Source organism: Protopterus annectens, chromosome 3.part0, assembly GCF_019279795.1.
Source record: "Protopterus annectens isolate FY-2018-M chromosome 3.part0, PAN1.0, whole genome shotgun sequence".
NCBI classification, from domain to species: domain Eukaryota; kingdom Metazoa; phylum Chordata; order Ceratodontiformes; family Protopteridae; genus Protopterus; species Protopterus annectens.
The window spans coordinates 1948807111-1948824619 of record NC_056731.1 but is presented as its reverse complement, the minus strand read 5'-3'; the positions used below and the strand labels follow the sequence as shown (position 1 = coordinate 1948824619).

At 42.0% G+C, this 17509-nt stretch overlaps 1 protein-coding gene across 1 annotated transcript in view; it reads left to right on the top strand.

Annotated features, from left to right (window-relative positions):
- The window catches only part of SETD2 (SET domain containing 2, histone lysine methyltransferase), a 3532865-nt gene that overhangs the window by 2895193 nt on the left and 620163 nt on the right, over nt 1-17509 (top strand). The gene's annotated exons all lie outside the window — the stretch shown is intronic.

The following is a 17509-nucleotide window of genomic DNA, read 5'->3' as shown; positions in this document are numbered from 1 at the left end:
AGCTAGCATGGAGAGTGGATGCTCTATCATTCAGCTGGAAAAACCTTAGTGTATGCCTTTCCTTCACTACCTCTTCTCCCCAAGGTACTCCTAAAGGTCAGACAAGAAAAGCCAAAAATTATCCTGATTGCCCCAGACTGGCCACGCCAGCACTGGTACCCAGTCCTAAGAGCTTGTCTCAAGGCCCAGCCTGGACATTGCCTCAAATTCCTCATTTACTGACCCAATAGAACAATCAGATGCTGCACAGCCAACTCAAAACCCTAAATCTGGCTGCATGGCGGATAATGTAGCTATTCAGAACACACCTCTCTCCAAAGCAGTTATGGATGTTATTCTGGAGGCCAGGAGGCCCAGCACCAGAAAATCATATGCAGAAAAGTGGAAGAGATGATGTGCTTGGAACCAGGCACAAGAAATTGACATGCTTGTACCAAATATTCCTCAGATTTTACAATACTTAACTGGGATGTTGGACAAAGGCCTATAATTGTCATCGATTAAAATTCATGCCTCTGCCATTTCAGCTCATTACAATACGGACCCACCTATTTCTTCACATCCTCTACTAAGGCAGTACCTCAGGGGGGCCAAAAACATAAGACCCCCAAGAAGAGCACCAATACCTGCATGGGACCTCAATTTTGTCTTGGAAAAACTCACACTGCCTCCTTTTGAGCCAGCTGTTACAGCTGAGATAAAATTCTTATCATGGAAAACAACTCTGCTCTTAGCAATAACTTCAGCAAGAAGAGTCTGAGTTACAGGCACTAATGGCGGTTGAACCTTTTATAATTTTCCATCCGGACAGGGTTTCTCTGAGGACAAACCCAACATTTATGCCTAAGGTAGTGTCCAGTGTGGCTCTTAATCAAACAATTAATTTGCCTACCTTTTATCTGAACCCACAGAATAAGCGGGAGAGACTTCTACATTCTTTGGACATACACAGACAGCTACGCTTCTACTTGGACAAAACTAAAGCTTTCAGAAAATCTGAGCAACTCTTAGTGGCATATGCTGCAGGATCTCCAGGAAAAGCAATCTCAAAGCAGACAATTTCCAAATGGATAGCCCACTGCATTCGTTTCTGCTATTATCAACATGGCAAATCAGTACCCAAGGGCATCAGGCCACACTCAACCAGAGCAGCAGCTACTTCAGCAGTCTTCCTCAGAGTACCACCAACTAAGGACATTTTGGAGGCTGCAACTTGGACTTCAGTGCACACTTTTACAAAGCACTTCCACTTACCTCTTTACTCTAAATCCAGAGCAGGCTTCGCCACTGCAGTTCTGCAGGGCCTCATAGCCACTCCTAATTCTATTTAGCCCCAGCCACCCAACCTCAGCTTTGGGATTCAGCCCAAGAGGTAATGACTGCAACAGTGAAACGCGATGAACATAGTACAGTTGGTGTACCTACCATAAATGTAGCTGTTCGAGTGTATTCACTGTTGCAGTCCAGGTTACCCTCCCACCATCCCCCTTTCATTGCTGGGACTTATCTGTACTTCTCTATTCTATACAACCTATGTGGTATATTTGCTTGTAGATGAAGGTGTTGTTTATGTTAGTGCATACTTTTTTAAAAGCAGAATTTTAGCCTACCTTTTTGGGGGCACCTGACATTTGGGGCAAGAAAAACTGAAGAAAATGGCATCGGCTGCATCTTTTATACCACTGGCGTCAGGGAAGAGGCGGTAGCAACCGACGCCGGACCAGGACTTTGGAATTCATGCCGACTGCGGGTAGCCTGCCAGCAGGATAACCCAAGAGTAATGACTGCAGCAGTGAATACACTCTAACATCTACATTAATGTTAGGTACACAACTGTACTTTCTGCCTCCATGGGATTTGAACTGCATGCTGGAGAAAGTGACCCTAACCCCCTTAGAACCCCCTTAGTCCTGGACCTGCTGAAGTTCCTTTACTTATATGGCTGCCTCTTTTGTGACTGTCACATGTGCCAGGAAAATCTCAGAACAGTTGACTTTGTGTAAAGACCCAGTCAGTTTTTCACAGGTGCAAGGATATACTTGGGGCGAACTCCTCATTCTTGTATAAGATGGAATCTGGGATTTCTCTTAACCCAGCCATTGTGCTGCTAGTAGTCTTTCTGCAACCACAAAATAAAGGTGAAAGAATTAACTTGTTTATTCACAGATGGCTCAGATGCTGCCTGACAGGGCAAAGGATGTTGCAAATGAAGCAACTGTTGGTGCCTTTCACTATAGGAAGACATGGTAAGTCTGTTTCAAAGCAAGCCCTATTCAAGTGACTAGCAAACTACTTTTATTTTATTATTGAAAGCATGGAAGGACTGTGGTGGAACACACTTGTAGTATAATCCACCAAGGCAGCTTCTAGGTCCAGTACTTTCTTTGGGCACATTTCAGCTCTCAATTGTTTGAAGCAGGTAAATCGTCCTCCATACAAAGTGTAAAGACCTCTCACTATAACAGATCTTCAAGTAGGATCATTCACTGTTACGTTACTAGCTCCCTCCAGCATTCCCTTGAGAGTAGACGGCAGTATAGCCTCTCAGAAATGGAGAGGCAGCCAGTGACAGATGTCTAGTCTCTTTTTCGAGACCTGCAGAATTCCCACGTACCTAAGGGCAGGGAGTTACAAGTGGAAATCTCCAAATACATTTTGTCATTAGTAAAATCTCTTCGCTCTATGGAACCCAGCCATTTCACCTTCACCAATGAAAAAGAACAGAATGTATAGCACGGGTTGACTGCCCTTTTTATCTGAGAGATAAGCATGCATCCTTATCGTATAACAGCAGAGCTCCGGGAGTTGGGCTGGTTGAGTGGTTGAGATAATTCCCGTAAGTCAGAAATTCTCTTGCAGCAGTGATCCTGCTCACACATCTGTAATGTTGTCGTGAGTTGTCACACAGCTGTACTTTATTTCCAGAAAAACAAGACGTACTATAAAGTGTCAAATGAATCTCAGCTTCACAGTATACCTGCCTTATAAAAATCTTTCACAGCATACAAAAACTCCAGTTAAAGCCCCCTCCCAAAAAAAAGGGGAAACAGAACTTACACACAAGGTAGCCATATATAGAACTACTTTGGATAGGTAGGACATGTATAGACATATAAAGTCACATTCAGCTACCCCTTTGCTGGTTTTGTTACAGTATCACACACATTGCTGCAGTTGTCATGAGGCAGGGAATCCATGTGTGATTGACTTACCTGGAAAGACTGTCTACATCACTTTCAGCTTATATTTAAGGCAGTTAAGTACTTTGCACACCTGCTGTAGTAACATATCTGCATTTTTGAGCAGAGAGAAGATCCTTTGCAATCTTGCCGATTCTAATAATAAAGTGTCAAAGGTGGTTTCTACTGCTTCTAGGGTATACAGCCACATGACAAACTTGTGCTTATGATACTGTGGGATATATCCATGAGGTTAGGAGCAGATGTGGTAACTTACTAGGAATGTCTACCGTAGAGTTTGCTTTTTTTTCAAGCTGCACAGTTGATCTTTACCAATTTTGGAAAGTGTAAAAAAAACATTGTTCCGCAATACGCCAGTAATTTGTTTCATAAAGGGTCTTTCCTTGGGAAGCAACAGACTACCTGGCAGTAGAGGTGGTGCAGGAAAATGTAGATACCAAGCAGTACAGTTCTGTTCTGCCTATCTTAGCTGCAATATAATTCCACTCTCACTTCCCATCTCTGAGGCTCCTGTAGGGAAGGTTGTCACCCTTTCTTAGAAGTTTACATTTGATTACTTGGATGCAAAGTATTTTCAGAGCTTTTGCAACACGATTTTCTGAGAAATCTGTTCCAGAACCAGATCCTGACATTCCACCACCAAAATGTGTAATCAACCTTGTTTCTGACCTTATAATAATAAGGGAAATAATGCTGTGACTTGAAGTCACTGAAAAGGCCCATTTATTTTTTATGGTTTCAGACAAGCTAGCAGATTGACTAGTATTGGACCTCTCAAAAGTGAAAAAGTTAGCCAGTGCACTTTTACTTAGAGCTAAAAGTTGTTTTATGAAAGCGTACAAGCTGTTTTTCATATCAGGAAGAGGAACAGAAATAGAATAGTTAGCAGTCAATGTAAGAGGGAACACATGCTGTAACGTGCATTAGCGTAGGTAACCTTAATTTTAGGTTAGATAATGTTTGTAAATGCAGCTGGCAATTCCTATCTGGAGGGTTATACTTCACTTTCTGAAGATATACATAGGTTGTATGTTTGTACTAATTTAATAGGGGATGGGGTGCTCTGAAAAATTTTTTTTTTTGATGGTTTTCATTAAAACAAAAAGTCTTGAAAAATGTGACTTAGGTTCAAATGGAGATGAGAAGAAACTGTATCAAAGATTAGCCTGCCAAATATTAGTGTGAGTATGTAACACAAAAGTTGGAAATACATATTAAAAAAATATGTAATAGGTGGCAACAGTTGCCTTTTTTAATAATGGCTACACTATCCATATTACCTTGGAAAATAAATGGTCTTACAGGTGTAGACAAAAAGGAAATTGTATTGAATTATATTAAGAAGTGCAGATAGCAGTGCTGCAGGCACATTTGGAAAGAAATGAAAATGTGAATTTGGCAAAGAAAGAATAAGGATGGATATTCATTAGAACATTGGGACAGAGGAAAAGGGGAATAATTATACTAATTACTAGAGGGGCTCCAATAGTGATAGAAGAGGAGAAAAAGACAATAGTAGAGCTGTGGTAGTAAGGGACTGTGGATAAGGTAGGAGTGTTAGGCTAACATGTTTATATTCCTCCAAAAAACACTTTTGGAGCTTAAGAAAAGTTTGGGAGAAATCAACTTTCAGCAAGAATAATGCTTATAGGTGGGGACTGGAAATTGTTTTGCAACAGTGAGGATGTGTCAGGGTGTCATAGAAGGGAAATGTTGCAAAAGAGGGTAGATTTTAGAAGAAGTTTATGGAAATATTTGGTATGGAAGATTTGAATTCAGTAGTAGGAACTCTGAAGGATTTGTATATTACTCAAGGTGCGATAACTGAACTAAAGTAGATATATGTTATATTTCATAAGGGCGTATATTTAACTGAAAGCTTCAACACATGTAAAATAACCATTTCAGATTATGCACCAGTAAAAGCTAACATGAAAAGGTAGGGTAATGAAGTAAAAATTAAGCATTAGTGCTTTCTCACCAATCTGTTAAAAAGGAATGAGTTTAAGGAATCAGTTGTATAAATTGAGAGTTGCTGTAGAAGTAATAGCAAATGAGTGGGATAAAATGAAAATGAGTTGTAAAATAGGGTAGAAATAAGAGAAAATTGTTAAGAAGCAATACAAATTACTTAAAATGAAAAAGGTTAAAGTATTGCAGATTAAGGGAATCCCACAAAAGAAGAAGAGCAAATATACAATACTAAAGAGAAAATTAGGAAGTATCTGGGTAATGTGCATGAGTTTAGACAGATTGCTGTTAGCAAATATTTTTTGATAGTTTCAGAGCACAAAAAACTTTTAGAACAATGACTTGGGTAGCAAAAAGTAAAAATATTTCTTAACTAACTTTGGGAGCCTGTTTACAAGAAAATTAACCAGAGATGGTTGAGATATTTGGGAGATTTTATAAGTTTATGTAAAGCAGAAAAATGTGAGAATTGAGGAAAAAGTGCAAATGGAAGTATTTCTGGAAGCCTTAATTATGCCAAGGTTAGAGATAGACTAGGTTCAGCAACTAACAGTTACAATAGTAGAAGATGAGAGAAAAATTATGTATAATCAGTCTTCTGGGAAGTCTGCAGAAATAGATGGTATTTCTGTGAATGTTGGGAGGAAAGAAAACGATAAAAGATCTGGAAAATTTTATTTAGCAATATTTTAAAAGAAGGGGAAGCATCAGCATCTTGGGAGAAAAAGCTGTGGGGGCTATATTACCTAAGGATGGTAAAGACTATCCTTTTCATATAGACCTGTTTCACTTTTAAACCAAGAGTAATAAAGTATTTGTCAGTACTAGCTAAAAGAATTGCAGAGGTATTGTCAAAATGTATAGATGTGGATCAGTGCGGTTTTGTGGAGGGGAGGCAAACATTTTACAACATTAAAAGAAGAATGATCGTCCAGAAGGGGTCGAGCATGAAAGAAAATACATCAGATTTTGTTGGGTCTTGATACAGAGAAAGCATTTTGACAGAGTAAGCTGAGAATTTGAGTAGGGCAATGGAAGCATTTGCATCCCCTGATACAGTAATGTTAATTGAGAAAATATTTGAAGGATTGGTGTCAATAATTAAAGTGGGAGGGATCCTCTCCAAGTTGTGTTTGAACAGAGGTACCAGGCACGGTTGTTTTCTTTCTCCCTTTTATTTGTTTTATGTTTAGAACCATTGGCAAAGAAAATGAGTAATTCAGAAGTGCAAGGGTATAATTGGTGTGATAATTAAGAAAAGTTGGCTTTATTTGCAGATATTATTTTGTACCTATTAAATGCAGAAAGGGACACATCTGTGTTGGGGAACATTTTGAGAATTTCAAGTGTTTTTGGGATATAAAATTAATGAAGAAATAAAGGCTATAGCCATAAATTATGTATCTATACATGAATTGGTACAGCCATACAAATGTTTATGTGGACAGGATAAGATGAAGTATTTAGGTGTCTGGATTAAAAGGGATTCTGTTATGGCAGCTTAAGGATATGTGAAAGAAGACTAAACAAAAGAGAATACTAAAACTGGAAGCTCTTGTTTATGTATAAGGTTAGTAAGATACAAGCAGGGGAAATGTTTTTTGTCCCTTTAGTTTTAAATATAGGTCAGGCTTATTTTCATCAAAAGTAGGATAAGTTGTGTGAAATAGAGTTGAAATTTATTTGGGAGGAGAATAGGGCAAGAGTTAACTAGGATAAGTTGGTCTTTGCAATTGAACTAGATGGTTTAGGATTACCTGATTTGATTGGATATTTTAGAGCTACACATAACAGAAGCAGAAAGTTATAATTAAAATTGGAAAGGGATGATGAAGCAGGTGGGAAGTTCAAGAAAAAGAGAGAGAGTGAGAATTTTGGATGCAGAGCCTTAAATAGATTAATAGCAACCATACAGGATATTATACTGATATAACAGCAGAAATAAGAACCAAACCATCATGAGAATGAAGAAAGATTTTGCCAATAGGGATGACTGCAAGTAGGGGTACAGAAGGTAAGCAGTAGGGGTCTGGAATTTACTGGAGAAAACTGACAAAGGAACCAATGTATTGGGAGCAAATAACTAAAGGGGAAAATTAATAGAATGGGTTGAGGCCAAGAAAAGATTTGGACTGCATGCTAGAGACTGCTTTCCTTACCAGGGATTAATGTCCAACTTCAGGCAAAGATAAGGGTATAGGGGAATTGTAAGTGAAAGATATGCTCTGGTGGAGTATTCAGTTGAAGTTGCAGTCTAAAAAAAAAGGGGGGGGTGGGTGGGATAATTACTAAGGCATATAACATATATGATAACTATAACATTCAAAGGCAAAACTAAGTTAACCACACTGCTAAAGGAGACTCGCAAGCAAAACAACCAAACTGAGAAAAATAATTGAGTCAACCAACACAGTCCAGGCAGGATAAACTTCTGTTGAACATCAAGAATGTATAAAAAAAACTGTTTTATTGAAGAAGGTTAGTGCTTTCGCGGGGTTACTGCTTCATCAGACCAAATACAAAAGTATGTTAAAACACAGAGATATTTAAAACATAGCACAACCAATCAACTAAAACTAAAAAAGACCAATCAGACAAAAGTGATGTAACCCATATCACCGCCTACTCAATAGGGCTGGTTTAAGGGAGCCACCACTGTTAAGTCCTGGGTACTCATATGCTTGCAAAGAAACAATCCATTTTAGCTCACACATCTCAACAAAATTATTAAAATCACTTCTTCTGATATGGAAATGTAAAAGTTGTAAAACTCTGAATTTAATAGAATTATGTCCTGGAAACAATAAGGCATGATTAGCTAAAGCGTTTGATGTTACATGGTTACGTATGTTGCCTAGGTGCTCAAGTACCCTCTCTCTAAGTTGTCGTGTGGTTTTGCCTACATAGAAACTATCACAGGTGCGGCAGGTAGCCAAATATACCAAATTGCTGATTCTGCATGTCGCCACAAATCTGGGTGTAAAAATGCGCCCTGTAATGGGATGTGTGAAACAAAGTTCAGTGGATATGGAAGAGCATGCCTAGCAACTGTGGCAAGGAAGCGTACCAACTTTCCCTGTAGGTATAGGGTTCCTGTTAGAACCATGCACGCTAGAAATTTCGAATGGCATATGGTCGATACCATATGATCGACATTTCAAGAGTTTGAAGATTAAACGTAACGGCACCGTTCGGTGCAGAATGGGAGAATTTCCCATTTCTGCACTGAAGTGCGATCTCGGAGTTGGTATATTTAAGTGGGGGGTGTAGGAAGGCTTGCCCCCCTGCCTGCACCGTTAAGGTAATTTTTTTTTTATTTATTATATATTCAAACTTTTAAACTTCGATCATATGTTGTTGAACATATGGGATTCGAAATTTAGAAAGTTTGAATATATAACATAGACCCTAGGTATATGAGGTGGAGGTCTTGGTCCATAACTTAAGTCTTTTGATAGACATATTATTCTTATAGGTGAAGGAGGGGTACTCACCCACTATTTGTCTCACCTTACGATCAGCTAAAAGGACAGGCCAATTCTTTCTTATAATATTGCAGTAATGCTGTATATCACTAGAATATCTTAGAAATACCCTACGGTGTTGGGCCTCTCCAGACCTTCAGTTACTGTTCAGTTTGCTTGCTAGAGGAAAAATATGAGGTCCATCTACCTTGTTGTCGGAGTGGTATTCCTAGTATTAACTGTGCATCTGTGAGTAAACTCTCTCAGAGAAGCCATTGCTCAATCTATGTACAGTTTCCTCAAACACAAGCTCATTAGTACATAGTCTAGAAGCCCTTAAGCATTGACCATCAAGTATGTTAGGAAAAATGTGGGGGGATGCATGCTGGAACGATGCAGAAGCTCATTCCTCCAACAAGGTTTCCTATGTAGTTGTGTCCCTAAAGTGCCATCAGAATTCTTAGAAATGGTGACATCCAAAAAAAAAATGAATAGAAATAGAAGAATAATTAACAATAAACCTGAGGAAGTTTGAGGTACTTTCAAGATACCTAACAAAGTCTGAAAGTTGCCCCAAATCACCTTCCCATAGGAAAAAAATGTCATCCACAAATGTGGCATAGTATTTTACATGATGGCTAAACATGTTACTGCTTTGTATGTTCTCATTCTCCCACTGTGCCAGAACCAAATTGGCATAGCTATTGGCACAGGGGGTGCCCATAGCCACACCTAGAAGTTGGAGATAGTGCTGGTTCTCAAACAAAAACACATTATGACTTAGAATTAAATCTAATAAAGTGCAAACAACAGTCGCCATGCCATGCGTGAAATGACCATGGTGGGAAAGAAAGTCTCACAGCATCCACCCCTGCCTGATTTGGGGATAACAGTAAAGAGTGTTTTAACTTCCATAGTTACAAACAAAACATCAGCCAAAGAAAGGGAAGCATTAGCTACAGAGCTATATAAACTAGATAAGTGTTCAGTATCCTTCAGAATTGCAGGAGATTCAGCAAATACTGATTTGAGCTGCATCTCAACAAATTTAGATAAAGGTTCAGTTACCCAACCACGTCCCGAAACAATAGGATACAGTGGGGGATTAAGGTTGTCTTTATGGATCTTAGGCAGTCCGTGCATAACAGGAACAGGATATTCAGTAGTCAAAAACTCATGTGTGTCTTGGTCTATTAAACCATACATGAGAAGGTCATAATGGTCATTCTTAACATTACTAATGCATTTGTCCACCTTTCTCCCAGAAATCTTACTGTAAGTAGAACAGTCATCTAACATAGCTGACATGCCTGTTAGATAATCAGTTCTATTAAGTACCACAACGGCCCCTCCCTTGTTTGCTGGTCTGATACGAATAGACTCTTCTTCAGCCTGCAATTGCTGTAAAGCAGTGGTATCCTCAAGACTTAAATTACAAAAATGCTTTTTGACATTGTCAAAAGATTCAAAAATATCCATTTCACATAAGTTCAAAAAGGATTCCATGGATGCAGTGAGGGGCGGGCAGAAAGTACTCTGTTTAAGTAGAATATTACCAGAAACAGGCATGTTTCGTGTTCCAAATAATATTTCAAGCATGATTTTACGAGCAAACAGTCTAATATCAACAATAATATCAGTTACTGCTGGGAACAAAGCTCAGGCCTCGGTTGAGGACCGCTAGTTGTATAGAAGTTAATGAAAAATTAGATAAATTGTAAACTAGTCCTTGTTCGGATGAGGTATGCAGGTTTTTCTTCTCAATGGTGAATGCTCATCCCTGGAGGCCTTCCTCTTTCTCCTGTCCCTTGACAATAATCACCCTCTCTTGTTCAGCGTGTCCAACTTGGTGGGTAGAGGAAGGGCCATAAAAGGGTTTGAGAAAAAAATCACATCCCTTGAAGCTGAAAGGTTCTCTAACCTTACTACGAGCACCCAGTATAAGATGATCATCTTTGGCAGCATTATTCACACTAGAAGCTGCCACATTGGAAAGTTTAGCTTCCGACTGGTTTGTAAGCTCAATAGAAGCAGCTCTGACATCAGCAGACGGGAGCGTGGCAAGTGCTGGTGTCCTTTTAGCTGATCATAAGGTGAGACAAATAGTGGGCGAGTACCCCTCCTTCACCTTTAGGAATAATATGTCTATCAAAAGACTTTTATGTTATGGACCAATACCCATATACCTACAGGGAAGTTGGTATGCTTCCTTGCCCCAGTTGCAAAGCATGCTCTTCCATATCCACTGAACTTTGTTTCACACATTCCATTACAGGGTGCATTTTTGCACCCAGATTTGTGGTGACATGAAGGAGCAGCAATTTGGTATATTTGGCTACCTGCCGCGCCTGTGATAGTTTCTATGTAGGCAAAACCACACGACAACTTATAGAGGGTACTTGAGCACCTAGGCAACATACGTAACCATGTAACATCAAATGCTTTAGCTAATCATGCCTTACTGTTTCCAGGACATAATTCTTTTAAATTCATAGTTTTACAACTTTTGCATTTCCATATTATAAGAGGTGAATTTAATAATGTTGTTGAGATGTGTGAGCTAAAATGGATTGTTTCCTTGCATGCATATAAATACCCAGGACTTAATAGTGGTGTCTTTCTTAAACCAGCCCTACTGAGCAGGCGGTGATGTGAGTTAAATCACTTTTGTTTGATTGGTCTTTTTTAATTAATTTTAGTTGATTGGTTGTGCTATGTTTTAAATATCTCCGTGTTTTAACATACTTTTGTATTTGATCTGATGAAGCGGTAACCCCGCGAAAGCACTAACCTTCTTCAATAAAACAGTTTTTTAAACATTCTTGGTGCTCAACAGAAGTTTATCCTGCCTGGACCGTGTTGGTTGATTCACAATTATTTTTCTCAACTAAAAGATTCAGTCAGATGAGATTATAAAACATTGGGAAGAGAGTGTGGCCAGAAAAGCAATTTACAAGAGAACAATGGGGAGGACATATGTATGGTTCCCAAGTAAGCAATAAAGTCCAGAAAGTTTAGGATCATTGCTTGGTGTTTGCATAGGTATTTTTATACTGCAAACATACTTCAAATAAATTTTCCACAGGTAGATAGCAAATGTTGAAGGAGTTGATGACGAAGAAAGTGGTAACTGGGAACATGTTTTGGGAGTGTAATGAGTTGGCAGATTTAAAAAATTCCCTATAGAATACTGTGTAAGAAATATTGAGAGAGCAAATGGCTGTAACTAAGGAATTGATTTTTTGAGCTGGGACACAAGATCTGAATTGCCTAATCATGAATACATTTAATAAAAAACTTAACTAGAAAGTGGAAATCAAAGTCTAACCAACTCTACTTGAAGTATTAAATATTACAAAAGAGATAAAAGAACAGGAAGAGGTCTGTAGAAAAGAGAGCAAATAACATGAAAATAAATGCAAATTGTGGGCACAATACATGCATAATGTTAAGGAGGATGAGGAATGAGGTTTTAAGGGAAGGCAGGAATTCAGCAATTTATGTAATGTTGGACTGATAGTTAAGAAAAGATATGTGATGTATAATGTTTGTCAGTGGAAAAGTTATATCTGAAGATGTTAATCTTCTTCCTATTCATCATTGATGGGTTCGTTTCCGTGCCCTCAAAACCGAGTCGGCCTTATACCAAGCTCACGTGCACCAAAAACTCTTGAGCTAAGCTGCTACCCACAATGTCCTTCACTCAGTTACTTCAGATCTCGTTTGCCACGCAGCCATATAGCAGCGTTTCACCGAGCTCTGCAGCGAAGTGTTGTATTTTTCAAATTTTATAGTGTTTGTGAGTTCTTTCTTGTCAAAGTATTATTTTTTTCTCTGATAACTTACTCCGCTCCTACCCATGGGTATCTCTCTTCTTGTACCATTGTTGATATTCGCCCTTCTTACCCTTGTGGTATTCCCAATACCATTCTTGGTATTTACCTCCTTTCTGTCTCTAACTCTCCTTTCTAGATAAGCGTTGTGTTGTTTACTGTTGATATGTTTGAAAAGAAAGGGACAACGGGGTTTAAACATTGCTCTTCTTGCAATGGTAAACTCCCTAATAGCGATCTGCGTGAGGAATGTGTTTATTGTTTGGGGGTTCCGCACTTATTGGCAAAACCTCCCTATGACATTTGTGCCAGTTTCAGTCAGCAGACGCTGAATGAATGGCATAATAAGTTAATTCTCAAAGGCCTGCTTTTTTGTACCTTCTGTGAGCCTATTTCTGTGGACAAAAAAGTCCTCGTTCTGACCCCTCTTCACTGGCCAGTGATAGGGGCAAGCCTCATAAGCATAAGGCCCATAAGACTTCTTCGGAACATAGAATAGCCTCCTCGGTTCTGACCACCTCGGCTCCAAGTTTGGCTCCAGTGGTTCATGCAGGAGTTGCCATGATCACCTCGTCGATGCCGGCCCCGGCACCGACGACTACAGCTCCCATTGTGATTTTGGCTCTGGACAGTTTGCCTGCTTCTACCTCAGCATCGACGTCCCCCATCTCAGCTCCGTCGGTTCCGGCAGCCTCTTCGATGCCGCTATTGACCTGCCCCCTAGCTGTGATTTCGGCTGTGAGCCCGTTCTTGGCTCCAGTTATTCCCCTTTTACCAGTTTATAAACTGGAATCCTCAATGCCGATTACCACTACACCACAGACACCCAGTACTCCACATCTATGGATCCGTTTGCCAGACAAGCTTTTAGCCCCTTTTTGGACTGGCCTGATTCCCTCCTCAGGGGCATTGGTAAGGTCCGCCAGGAGCCTGTCTGAATTGGATGTAGTGCGCCTCTTTGATCAGTTGCTGACAGCCAGGGGAATTACAAACGTTCCTAGAACCCATCCAACTACGGGTTTTGGGTCCTTTGCCCCGGCGACCCCCATGTATTCTCCTTCCTTGGACCCCTCGATTCCAAGGCTTATATTTCCGACGTCTGTGAGAGGACCCCTTTCCTGGGCGCCGAGGTCCCTGTGGGTGTCTGTTCCGTTGGAACCCACCCTTCCTCAATCGCATGCTTATGGGGGTGGAACCCTCAGTTCTGGACACTGCTCCGGTTGTTTCACTGGTTCCGTCTTCGAGTCCGAAGGTGACTCCTGCCCTGGTTTTGCTTGAGGCTTTGTCTCCGGGAGTGGACTGTGTGGAGTGGGGTGTGACTCTGGTCCCGAAATTGTCTTCTTCGGATCCGGGCTCCCATTCCTCTTCAGGCGGACCTGCTTTCCGGGTGATGGCGTGAGTGCTTGCTTCGAGCAATCCTCCTGCGTCAGACCTACCACCCGTTCCCGCTGAGCTGCAGTTATCAAAGGCCACACCCCAGGACACTGCAAGCGCAAGACCCAGGAAACCCCTGTACAGGGTATTCCCCTTTCTGAGTCTTCTTCGGATGCTCCCACCAAAGAACCCCCTCGGAAACGGGTGTGTAAGAGAAAACACATGGACTCCCCAGAGGAGTCCCTCACTGAAGAAATGGACTACGATGATGGGGAAGGGTCCCCACGGTCACCCCCTGACTATGTCTCATTTGAAGGCATCCTGGAAATTTTGAGGCAGAGGGGTGACTGGAAGCCCTCCAACCCTTTCTTGGAGGAATCCGTATTCCTGCAGGCTTTCTGCTCTCAGCCCTCTACTTCTTGGGTGACCCCCCCCTCCATGCTGATGAGTTAGTCAAGCTCATCAAGCTCGTCGTGCAGCAGGCATGGGAGAATCCCGATGATATTGAGGCCATTCCCTGGAGATCAGATAAGATGCAGTCCCCTCCAGAGGATCCGCCTTATTGGTCTAGAGGCTTGCCAGTAGACGCTGTGTTGGTGGCGGCGGCCATGAAAAAGGACCTTGCGGTGGAAAGTCCTGCTGTCCACCCACCCAACAGAAAGTCCCGGGCGGGGGACAGATTAGGGAAGCGAGTTTTTGCTTCAGCGACCTTTGCTATCAGGTCTCTGTACTTTTTGGCACATTTTACAAGGCTCCAGAGAGATCTCATCACTGAGCTGTCTGGAACCCTTGTGGGTCAAGTTTCGGACGGGGCACGTGATAAAGTTGCTTCCCAACTTGCCACCCTAGAGTCAATTTCCAACCCGTCCATGAGGTTGCTGTCCCATGCAACCGAAGGGGTGGCTAGAGCTATGGGTGGAGGCGTAGTTATGAGACTCCACGCCTGGATGCGCATTTGTGACCTTGCAGACTCCCAAGTCTTTCTTTTTAAACGCCCCTATCGATCCATCAGCTCAGTTTGGTTCTAAGGTCAGGGACACAGTAACCAGGTGCGACCAGGACGGGAAGACCTTGTCTGCCATGGGTCTACGTTTTTCCAAACCTCAGCGCTCTTTTTCCAGGAACCAGAGGAGTGGAAAGATGTGGCACAAAAAGTCTCCAGGTCCTTTCCGGGAGGCACGTGGTGAGGACTCCACCAAGGGCAGAGGGGGTTCCAATAATGGAAGATGCCCCTCTCGGGGCAGAGGGGGTCCCCGAAATCAGGACTCCAGGGAATCTTTCTCGGGACGACCATATCAGTGCTCCTGAAGCGCTGCCCGATTGCTTTCCTCTGGAAGCAGTCAGGGCTTGTTTTTCTCTGCACCAAGCTGCCTGGCACTCTGTTACAAGCGATCAGTGGGTGCAGAGAATAATTTCCAGTGGTTATCACATCCCCCTAATCTCTTACCCAAGACCTCCGAAATCCCTTCCCGATGTTCCACCCAGTCAAAGGTAGGAGGCAGCTTCATAATTGAGAAAGCTATGTCAAAAACGAGTCATCCAACAGGTCTCCCCAGACCAATGCGGATCCAGTTTTTACTCTGTTCTTTTTAGTGCCAAAAAAGACCGGGGACTGGCGGCCCATTTTGGATCTCAGCCAGCTAAACAAATCAGTGGTTTAGACCAAGTTCCGCATGGTCACGATTCAATCCATACTTCCATTTCTTTGGGAGGGTGTGTGGATGTACTCTGTAGACCTCCGGGATGCATATTACCACATCAAAGTGGACAAACAGTCCAGGAGTCTCCTTCGCTTCCGTCTGGGAGCCAGTCATTACCAAGACAGAGCCCTGCCATTCGGTCTCTCGACGGCCACCAGAGTGTTAACGAAATGCCTAGCAGTGGTGACAGCTCATCTGAGACTTCAGGGATTCCAGGTGTTTCTGTATTTAGACAATATGCTCCTCTCTGCCCCCACCAAGTGCCTCCTGGTCAGGGCCCTCCGCTACACGGTAGCACTAGCAGAGTTGCTGGGCATCACCATTCACTGGGAAAAATACAATTGGAATTTATAGGGGCAGTATTCAACACTCACTCAAGTCTGGTCTCTCTTCCCCCTCACAGACTTCAGAGATTAAGGGCACAAGTACATGAGATACTCTGTCGAAGGAAGGTGCCTGCAAGGGAAGTTCTTCAAGCTCTGGGCTCTATGGTGTCGGCCATCCCAATTGCTCCCCTAGCCAGATTACATACGAGACTACTACAATGGCTCCTTCTGTCCCAGCAAATATCCAGTCTTCATCCCTTGAGCTCTCAGATTCTCATCACTAACTCTTGCAAACAAGATCTCCTCTGGTGGATGAGTACAGACGAAAATCTTTGGTGTCGTCCCTTCCAGGCTCCCCAACCCAGCGCCACGGTAACCACGGATGCTTCCCTGATAGGGTTGGGGGGCCACTTCCAGGGAAAGTCAGTCCAAGGCACGTGGTCCAGCAGAGAGGTCAACTTGCATATCAATGTCCTGGAGTTAAGAGCGGTGCTGTTGGCGTTGCAAGCACTCCATCTGCTCCTTCCATCAGGAACGATTGCTGTCCAGTCAGACAACATGTCCGTTGTCTGGTACATAAACAGGGAGGGACCAAATCCTATCTCCTGTGTCATGAGGCCATTAGAATCTGGCATTGGGCAATAGCTTCCAACTGCTTTCTGATCGCAACGCATATCCCGAGGAGCTACAACGTGATTGCGAACAAGCTAAGCAGATGGATCCTCCATCCTCACGAGTGGTGTCTCAATCCAAGCATGATGGCAGAAATCTTCAGCAGTTGGGGCCAGCCATGCTGCGACCTTTTCGCCTCCCCCTCAAACACAAAATTCAGCAGCTACTTTGCCCTCTTTCCCCCTCATGGGGAGTTACTGAGAGATGCTTTGACTCACGATTGACCCGCGGGTCTCCTTTATGCTTATCCTCCGATACCTCTGATCCCCCTCTTTTAAGGAAAGCTATTCAGTTGAGAAGCAAAGTGATCCTCATTGCCCCTTTCTGGGCTGAAGTGTGGTTTCCCTTCCTCCAACCTCACCTGTTACAACCTCATTGGATCCTGGACACTCGTCTTACTCGTTTCACTTAATTTTAGTTGATTGGTTGTGCTATGTTTTAACTACCTCTGTGTTTTAACATACTTTTGTATTTGGTCTGATGAAGCAGTAACCCTGCAAAAGAGCTAACCTTCTTCAATAAAACAGTTTTTTATACGTCGTTGGTGTTCATCAGAAGTTTATCCTGCCTGGACAATGTTGGTTGATTCACAATTATTTTTCTCAACTATAAGATTCAGTCAGATGAGATTATAAAACATTGGGAAGAGAGAACGGCCGGAAAAGCAATTTACAAGAGAACAATGGGAGGACGTATGTATGGTTCCCAAGTAAGCAATAAAGTCCAGAAAGTTTAGGGACATTGCTTGGAAGTGTTTGCATAGGTATTTTTATACTGCAAACATACTTCAATAAATTTTCCACAGGTAGGTAGCAAATGTTGAAGTAGTTGATGACTAAGAAAGTGGTAACTGGGAACATGTTTTGGGAGTGTAATGAGTTGGCAGATTTAAAAAATTCCCTACAGAATACTGTGTAAGAAATATTGAGACAACAAATGGCTGTAACTAAGGAAATGATTTTTTGAACT